This window comes from Aotus nancymaae, unplaced genomic scaffold (genome assembly GCF_030222135.1).
Source record: "Aotus nancymaae isolate 86718 unplaced genomic scaffold, 86718_ANA_hifiasm-v0.15.2.pri h1tg000058l, whole genome shotgun sequence".
NCBI classification, from domain to species: Eukaryota; Metazoa; Chordata; class Mammalia; order Primates; family Aotidae; genus Aotus; species Aotus nancymaae.
Window position 1 is genome coordinate 54,211,338 of NW_026988472.1, and position 9,480 is coordinate 54,220,817.

The following is a 9,480-nucleotide window of genomic DNA, read 5'->3' on the forward strand; positions in this document are numbered from 1 at the left end:
ACATTAGATATGTCCTTGACACTGAAGGAAATGATAAACTCTCAATAAGGAAATTCAATGTTTTTAAAAATCTATGCCAGTATTAACATGACATAAGCAAATTCCTTTTCATAACTCAAAATCCAAATGCTGCACAATTATAAAAATATCTTGACAGCCGGGCGCGGTGGCTCACACCTGTAATCCCAGCATTTTGGAAGGCTGAGGTGGGCAGATCACCTGAGGTCGGGAGTTCTAAACCAACCTGACCCACATGGAGAAACCCTGTCTCTTAAAAAAAAAAAAAAAAAAACTTGACAACATTAAAAAAGAAAACTTTTGAATGGCCAAGATGGACAATAAACAAAGTCAAAAAGCAACTGATAAAAATAGAGAAAATATTCACAACATACGTTGTAGATTAAATGCTGAATAAACTTAATAGATAAAACTTTTTATTTAAATAAAGAAAAAGTTTAAAATTCAGTAGAAAGCATTAATAAACAATGTGTGTAAAATACAACCCCTAAACCCAGGCAAAGAATATTAAGCCAAACTCAGAAAAAGTGAAAATAAAACAAACTTTATGAGATACCAGTTCTTAAATATCAATTTTATAAAACTTTGGTGTGCTTGTGAGAAAACTCTCATCATTTTTCAGTTGAAAACAAATTTTTATTATCTTTTTGGAAGATAATTTGGAGCTGTCTTAGAATTAAAAAAACAAACAAAACCACAAATAAATTTTTGAAAATCACTAAGACTGTATTTTCCATTTGAATCATCAATGCTACTTCTCAGAATTTATCCAAAGGATGCATGTCCAATAATATTAAAATCTACATGTGTAAAATTATTTATTGCAGTGCTGTCTTAAATTGCAACATATTGGGAATAAAACTAAATGTTCTTCCATAAGTGAATGTTCTAATAAACTGTGGTGCATACATGCAATGGTGTATTCTGAAACTGTAGAAAAGGGAAAATAAAAACATTATTTTAAACTGATATAGAGTTTTAAAAAATATTAAGTGAAACAACAAAAAGCAAAACAGTGCCTATGTTAATGAAACTTTTATGCAAGAAAGAAGTTAAAAGGTGAAATGAGAAAGGAGAAGGCTCATTTGTGTAAAAAGAAGCACAGTCAAATAAATCAGAAACTAATGAAGTTCAAAACGTGCGGTGATTAATGCAAAAAGGATGGAAAGATAGGGGAGGTAAGAACAAATAGGAATGAAGAGTGACACTTTTCTGAGTACTTTTTGTATTATTTTCACTTTAGTATTACATATGTTCACATACTCAAAAATAGACATATAATCAAAAAGACAGGGAGGGAAAAGAAAACCAAAGGTTCGTACAAACCAAAAAATAAATAAATAGCACAACCACATCGAGTGACGGTGGGGAAAAAGTAACTCTTTGATAAGAATTGTGCCTATATACCTCAGGCTAAAAACAAAAGAATGTTTTGAGCGTCTGGAACTCTACTTGGTAGGTGTTTTTTTTTTTCCACTGTTTAAGGAATTTTTATTAAAGCAAGATTATATAATACAAATTACCTTTCCTTACTCAGTTTTCAATTTTGTTACTTAAAAAGGAATTGACATTTTGAGCTATTCCACGGTAAAGAATTACAAAATTAAAGAAAGAAATGCTTTAAATTTTTGTACTTTGCTGAAAATTCTTTTACCCAAGGTCTATAAAACATTAATTTGTTTTTGTATTTTACTTTTTTTGTGAGTTTTGTTTCGTTTTGTTTTGTTTTTAAATCAATAAGTAATCCAGGACTAGCATTATGTTTGCTAGACCTGGCATTAGCTTGATACATAAGGTTCAAAGTTTTCTTTCCTTTTTTTATTTTATATTTTGCAATTTTTTTCCATAGCACTTAAATTTTTCGATGTTTAGATGTTTTTCTTCGGTGAAACACAAGTTTCTTTTCATGGTTCCTGATCAGTTTTAAACAATTGGAACACCGGTGGTGCTGTTAACTGCTTTCTGGGCAGCCTCTTTAGCTTGATGGGCTTGTAGTACAGCTACAGCTTCATCAACCTTAGAACGGAGTGACTCTGGAGAGTCGAGCATATGAAGAAGTTCTGAATTATCCATCTCCAACAACATGCCAGGGATTTTACCAGCAAGAGTAGGGCGCATGGCTTGAATCAGAGGAAACAGCCGTTCACCCAACATTTACTTTTGCTCTTGAGGAGGGGGAGATGCCAACATGGAAGCAGTCAAAGGTTCCTGGCCTTGTACATGAACAGCAGGTTGTTGCATTGTAACTTGTGGCTGTGCATGAAGATGTTGCTGAGGATTGCTAACTCTTGCAGCATATTTATACCGTGGAAAGGTGTGGACAGCAGGAGTAGCTGCAGCAGCTGCAGCTGCAGGACATGGGCCCATCCTCTGCGTTGATGTGTTAGCAACACACTGTGTTGACATGACTGGTGGAACCTGTGAAAAAGCTGGTGTCATAGTACTAAATGGCAGTCTAGGAGCAGCTGGGTGGATAGCATTGGGCATATTTTGGAATGGATGAGGTCGGCCACCCTGAGCAATCCAGGAAGGATTTGGTCTTAGTTGAACAATTTGGCTAGGAAGGTAGTACGCAGCACGGTTCTGAGTCTGTGGGAGAACTGCCATGAAATAACCTGAAGGAGGTGCTGGCTGGTAGGGGTTGATCACAGGGTTGGGCACAGCTCGTACACTTGCCATTCTCTGCATATACTTGTTAGTGAGGTGAGCCTGGAGCTCTTCTTTGCGCTGAGCTGAAGCTACATACAATGGCTTTGTAGCCAGAATTCTATCTTTCATTTTTGTAACTGCTTTAGTGGCTTCTTCCGGGGAGGAGAAACGTACAAAACCAAACCCTTTGCTGCGACCGCCCTCCATCATAACCTTTGCACTAGTGATTGTACCAAATGGAGAAAACTCTTTCTGGAGACGTTCATCATCAATACCATCATCAAGATTTTTCACATAAAGATTAACACCCTGATATCTGGTGATCTTGTCGTGCTTCATCTGTTCAAATTTGCGCTTAAGTTCCGTCTGCCGTTCCGCCTTTCGCTGAGCTCGACCAACGTAAATTGTTTTCCATTGAGCTCCTTTCCATTCATCTCATCCACAGCTTTCTGTGCATCTTCATGCCTTTTAAACCTTACAAATCCAAATCCTTTGGATTTTCCACTTCCATCAGTCATCACTTTCACATTTAAGACAGGCCCAAACTTGCCAAAGAGATCCTTAAGGCACTCATTGTCCATGTCTTCTCCAAAATTCTTGATGTAAACGTTGGTGAACTCTTTTGCCCTAGCTTCAAATTCAGCTTCTCGTTCTTTACGAGACTTAAATGGTCCAACAAATACTTTGCGATCGTTTAGGAGCATTCCATTCATTTTTTCAATGGCACTTTCAGCTGCTTCCTGTGTCTCAAAGTGTACAAATCCATAGCCCTTGGAACCATTTTCATAACAAACCAACTTACATGAGAGGATGTTACCAAAAGCAGAAAATGTATCATACAGTGATTTACTATCAATGGATTTGTCCAGATTTCTAATGAATATGTTGCCCACTCCACTTTTGCGAAGTGATGGATCACGCTGAGACCACATGATGCGTACCGGCTTGCCCTTTATAACATCAAAATTCATGGTATTCAAAGCACGATCCGCGTCCAACGGCTGCTGGAAGTTCACATACGCGTAGCCCAAGGAGCGACCAGTGGTCAATTCCCTGCAGACCCGGATGGAGAGGATGAGCCCGACCGGGCTGAACTTATTGTAGAGCATCGTTTCAGTCACGCCCCACGTAGAGCGAGGCCATGAGGTAGCTGAGGGCGCTGGGGTTCATCTTGGCAAGGCCGCGACAGAGCCACAGGCCGCGACCTTTCTGTGCCAGGGCCCGGGACCGGAGCCGGGGTTAATGGGGGTGAGGGCAAGCGCAGAAGGACAAAAATCCACCGGAATCGAAAATTACTCTCCGGTCACCGAATGTGGTCGATCCGCTACCGCTGGCTGCCCGCTGCCGGCGGGGAGCGATGATGGCGGTGTCCGGTCTGGGCAGCGGGAAGGCCTCGGTCTCTTGGTTCCTTCTTCGAGCTGTTTCCGGTCGCCGGGCAAGCGGATCGGTCTCGGCTGCTTCACCAGGTTATTTTATAAAAGAGGAAGAAATAAATAAATAAAAGTCTCCGGTGGGGGAGACGCGGAATTTTTGTAAATCTGGGGGGCTTTTTTAGATTTTTTTTTTTAACAATAAATGTGTGTTCTGAGCCCGAAGCACACACCCAGCACACTCAGCACTAACCAGCTGGGAGAAGCGACTAGGTTTGTTTTAGAGTGGTATAGTTACCAGTTCTGGCAGTCTAAAGATTATAGTCTTGAAGCATTGTTGATTTGCTGACTTTCATCATTGTGCTGATAATATACAAGAGAATGTCTATGTATTTTAACAAATGCCCTCTGAAGTAGTTAGGGGTAAATGAGAATTACATTTGCAATTCATGATGCAACAGTTATAAAGTTAGATGCACAGTCACACTTACAGAAAAAGGCAGACAAAAAGACAAAATAGCAAGCAAATAAAAAAATCCCTAAGAATTCATTTTTCTTATACATACGTATGGGTGCACAAAAGAAGTGATAAAAGCAAATGTGGCAACACATTAACATTTGGCAAATTTCAGCGAATCTGGTGAATGCGCGTGGACTTTTTTGGTACTTCATAAATTTCAGTAAGTCAGAAATTATTTTAAATAGAATATCAAAAGGAAGGACATAAAATAAATCTACCTTCATCATTGCTCAGCTATCTAAATGTTTCTCATTTGTGAGGAAAGCGAAGACCACCTGGTGACTATCAAACAGACGATCCGGAACCAAAATTCCTTATCTGAGAAATTTCGAAGTAATTAGACTTCTCTATTATCTAAAGCTGGCATCCAGTACCATGCTGCTTTCCCCAAATTTGTGAGTAACTAGAATTTCTACACATCTCTGGAATGTATGCATGTCGAAATTCATTGTGCAGCCCTTGCTGACATTAAGTCACCAAAATGTCTACAAATGTAATCATTTATCGTGACCTACGTGGCTAATGTGGTCCCAGTTACCCGTCAGCTCACACTTTAGAGTCCACAAATGCCCCTAAGGAAAAGTCCACCAGCTATGCTCACTCCTCTCTTGCTGAGGTAGCTGCTGCATCATTCTGCAGCATTCTTTCTATGGAATAACACTTTCCTTTTCAAACCTACACTGTTGTCGGTAAATTCTTCTCAACACCCGTGAGCCAATCATCTTCCATTGCTGGGGCTCTAACACCTGGCCCAACAATTCATTGCATTTATTTGAGTGATTACCAAAAGGAGCAACCCCTGCTACATCCTGGCAGTGGAAAAATCATTGAGAGACAAGCTATAGCACCAAAGCAAATTCCAACGCTATCGATTCGCAACATTGTATTCCTGGACCACAGTGAGGACTAGGGTTGCTGGACGGGGTGAGGGGCCTGGGAAGCTGGAGAGGGACATGGGTACAAAATGAACCACTAAAACCATGTTAATGGCACTCACCATGTTAATGGCACTTCACAACCTCATGTGAATAGACACCCCACTCTCACCCAACATTTAGAGCAATAAAACACCTGGGCAAACCAGATGCCTAGCTTCAGAAGCAACACATAATTCAAGAACAAGAAGGGAATGTTCTAATTTTTGTGTCAAGTTAATACTCTCAAAGTGTTTCAAGAGGATGGTCCAGGCAGAAAACAAGAAAAGGTTCCTATAAAAAGCAGGAGGGTAAGATGTGTTTACATATGTGTACACATATGTATGTGTGAATGTGTGTGTGTGCACATATACATCGTTACATAAATATATACAGTTACATAAATATGTACAAACATAGGTATAAATAGATATTACATTTATTTTTATATAATTAAATTTCCCTCAAATTAAAAAATTTTTTGAAATTTAGAAATGAGCGGTTCAACAAATGTAAAGTAGACTGAAAACAAAAACTCCCTGATGAAAAATTGTGAAAAGAAAAAAGTCCAGAAATAAATAATCCAAGAATTTATCATGATAAGTTTGTGTCCTACTTTTCTTCACACTAAATCAAGGTCTCTCAATAGCCGAAGAGGGAAAATATATATATTATTTTAAACCGGGAATGTAAGAAGAAGCCAAACATTCAAGGGTTAGAACAAAATGTTATTAAATATAAGAATTCAGATTTTTTTACAATTATCTCCGTGTTCATGCTTCTTAATTTTTTTTTTAAAAAAAAGGTTATTCTTAAAGAAAACTTCCAATATTAATGAAAAGAAACAGAAAACTATCAGGACAGATCACCAGGAAATAGAACCAAATCGAAAGGAAAGCTTAAAGTTAATTCAGGATCCAATAAACCTCGATCCTTGAAAATATCTTTGTTTAGCAGTGAAGTTTAAATAATGCAGAAATACATTTCCATCCCTTTGAATCCAATTAAAAATTTTAAATGAATAATATTTACATAATATTGGAATACTTGCTCTTATTGCGAACATTTTTGGAATTCAACCAATAATAAAGCCCAAAAGACTTTCTCACATTATAGAAATTTGGAAATGTAAAAGTGTTATTATAAAAATAAAAATTAGAAGAAAGAAGAGATGTACCAATTTTCTGAAATTTTAGAAAATAAACATCAGAAACTAACTTGGATGCATCTGAAATATTGAAGGTTACTGAAGTTGAAATGTTCACTATAAATTATAAAAATTACATTTAAAATGTTTAAGTTTGACATTGGAGAGTGAGATTTTTGGGGAGGGGCGTTTTAAAAAATAAGAGCATTTTAATGAATTTCCCAGTGGGTTTGAATAATTTACATCGCTGGATTTGAAACGGCATAGGGTATAAATGAATTGTACATGTACATGTACAATTTCCATAGCCTAAAAACACCTGTAATTAATTGGAAAGCGATGACCCTTTTGCTGAGAAGGGATTCTACTGTAGAGATTCAGAATTCTGACTTTGGAAAAAGCAAACCTCTTCTGAGGTAAGGGGCCATGGACAGGGTATCAAACCTCTAAGCCTGGTTTTGTCAAAGCCAAATAAAATACAGAGGTGAATCTCTGAAATTAAAACATTCTTTGGAAAGAAAGATTTGCAATTCGGGGGATATATACAGACTCGGTGCTCTTCACTATGTCTGAAGAACAAAGAGAAAGTTAGAGGTTTTAGGAAAAGGAGAAATGTTATGTATTGCTCTTTGAGAAAGTTCATTGGCACTAGTAAGGTTTTGGGGAGCTGGCAAGTTTTGATAGATCAGTGAGGGCAGCCACAGCTGGTTGTTTCAGCAGCTGGTAGATAAAACCCGTTTCAGGTCACAGCAGGCAGTTTTAACTGCTGGGCTTGGAGAGAATTCCATTTTTGGAGCAATCCTCTGAGTCCTAAGTGCTTTTTCCTCCTGGTCTCTCGACTCTTGTTTTCATTGGGTATGAGAAGAATGACTCACTTAGTAGGATCAGCTTTCACCGTTTCTTAGCCTGATTTGGATTTTTATCAAAATCCTGATAACCCTTACCTCAGTGGGCAGTTGTGAAGATCAAACGGTAGAAACAAGCAGAAGGATCAGTGGAATCGTAGCAACAGCAGAAACTGGTTTGCTGTAGTTGTTGGTATCAATTGGAAGTTATTGAATGAAAGAGGAGATTAAGCCATCAGATAATAGGAGTCCATGTGCGTTTTAAGATTGGAAGTAAGCTTTAAGAGGAATCTGACCCGACCAAGACACATCTAAGACTCAAGCAGATCAGTAGAAATGGTGCAAACAAACTATAATTTATAAAGGCCATTCTAATAGGTCAAGAATATTCCTGAGTAGCGTTTCTCAAACTCCCTAAAATCTCTTCATATTCTTCAAACATTTTGAGAGAACTTTGTTAATGTGAATTTTACCTGTCCAATATTTACCACTGTGTACTGAGAATTAAATATATATGTTTACTAATTTATTTTTAAATGGCAATAATAAACATTACAAATTAATAAATACCATATTTTGATTAAAATAACTTTAGGTTCTAAGGCAAAAAAAATAATGAGAAATATGGCATTCTTTTACATGTTTGCAAATTTTTTAAATGTCTGGTTTAATAAAAGACAGATGAACTCTCTTATCTGCTGTATCCCATCTGTTGCGATGATTTTGTCTTTTGTTTTTGTTTGTTTGCTTTGAGACAGGGTCTCACTCTGTCACCCAGGCTGGAGTGCAGTGGTGCCATCATAGCTTACTGCAGCCTCTACCTCCTAGGCTCAAGTGATCCTCCCAACTCAGTGTTCCAAGTAGCTGGAACTATAGGCGCATGCCACCACACCCAGCTAATTTCTTAGAGATGGGTTTTTTTTTTTACAGATGAGTGGTTTTTTTTAGAGATGGGTTTTTTTTTTTTTTTTTTTTTTTTTTTCTTCAGAGATGAGGTTTCACCCAGACTGGTCTCAAAGTCCTCAGCTTAAGCAATCCACCACCTTGGCCTCCCAAAGTGCTGGGATTACAGGCATGAGCCATTGCAACTGGCCCACAATACATTGTTTTGTCTGATATATGTAGACAATCTGGCCTTTCACAGATGGTAATTAGAAAAGGGAGAAATATTCTAATAGTCATTGCAGGTAGTTGGGGTTTGATACTACATCAAAATCCAACAAATGGTAGTTTCTTAAATAAATTTTAGATTGCCATATGGAAACTGAAATTATTATAAATAGACTTTTCTTACTCTGTTACATTAACATCAATAATTAACTACATTAATTATCTATTGCATTTTTGAGGGGCTCTTTTAACCATGCATGTTGTGTAACATCATACAGTATTCACTTAGAAACTACTGCTTCCCTAAGTTTTGCTAATCTTGCAGATTTTGTCAAATTTTTATTATGCAATATTTAAAACATCATATATGTTAGTAACCACTGATGTAGTCTTTAAGAAACACCTTATGTATTGGAAAATTGTGTAGCTTACAGCATTGAATGCAAGTTTCAAAAAATTCTATGGTTCTCTTGCAAGTCCAAATGCCTCACTGTCTACAGATGCTGTTAGTTGTTTTCCTTGAAGTGATGAGCTCACTTCATTCATTTTAGACAAAATGTCTGCCCAAGACTGAAAATCAGAAGAAACATAGTTTCTCAATTCCCCTCTTCTAGTAAAACCCGCGTTCTGTCGTAAAAAGATGTGTACTCAGGTATGGGTCAATATGTATCTAATAAGTGAATGAATTTGTTTTATAAAGGACATCCTTAGGTAAATTTTGTTTTCTTTTTTGTTTGTTTGTTTGTTTATTCTACTGTTAGTGCCAGACAGAAAAGAATGAAATGACAAACCAATAAGGCTTAGTGCCACTGCCTTCATCCATGCTAAGTCACTAGCTTTTTGCAGCATCAGGTAAATGTCAACCCAGTGAGAAAGGAAAATAATGTTTTCATATTATTACGAAAAT

General features: G+C 37.3%; 1 pseudogene; it reads right to left on the reverse strand.

The window, feature by feature from the left end:
• Window positions 1-1,941: 1,941 nt before the first annotated feature.
• Window positions 1,942-3,837, reverse strand: LOC105721616 (polyadenylate-binding protein 1-like; annotated as a pseudogene).
• Window positions 3,838-9,480: the final 5,643 nt, after the last annotated feature.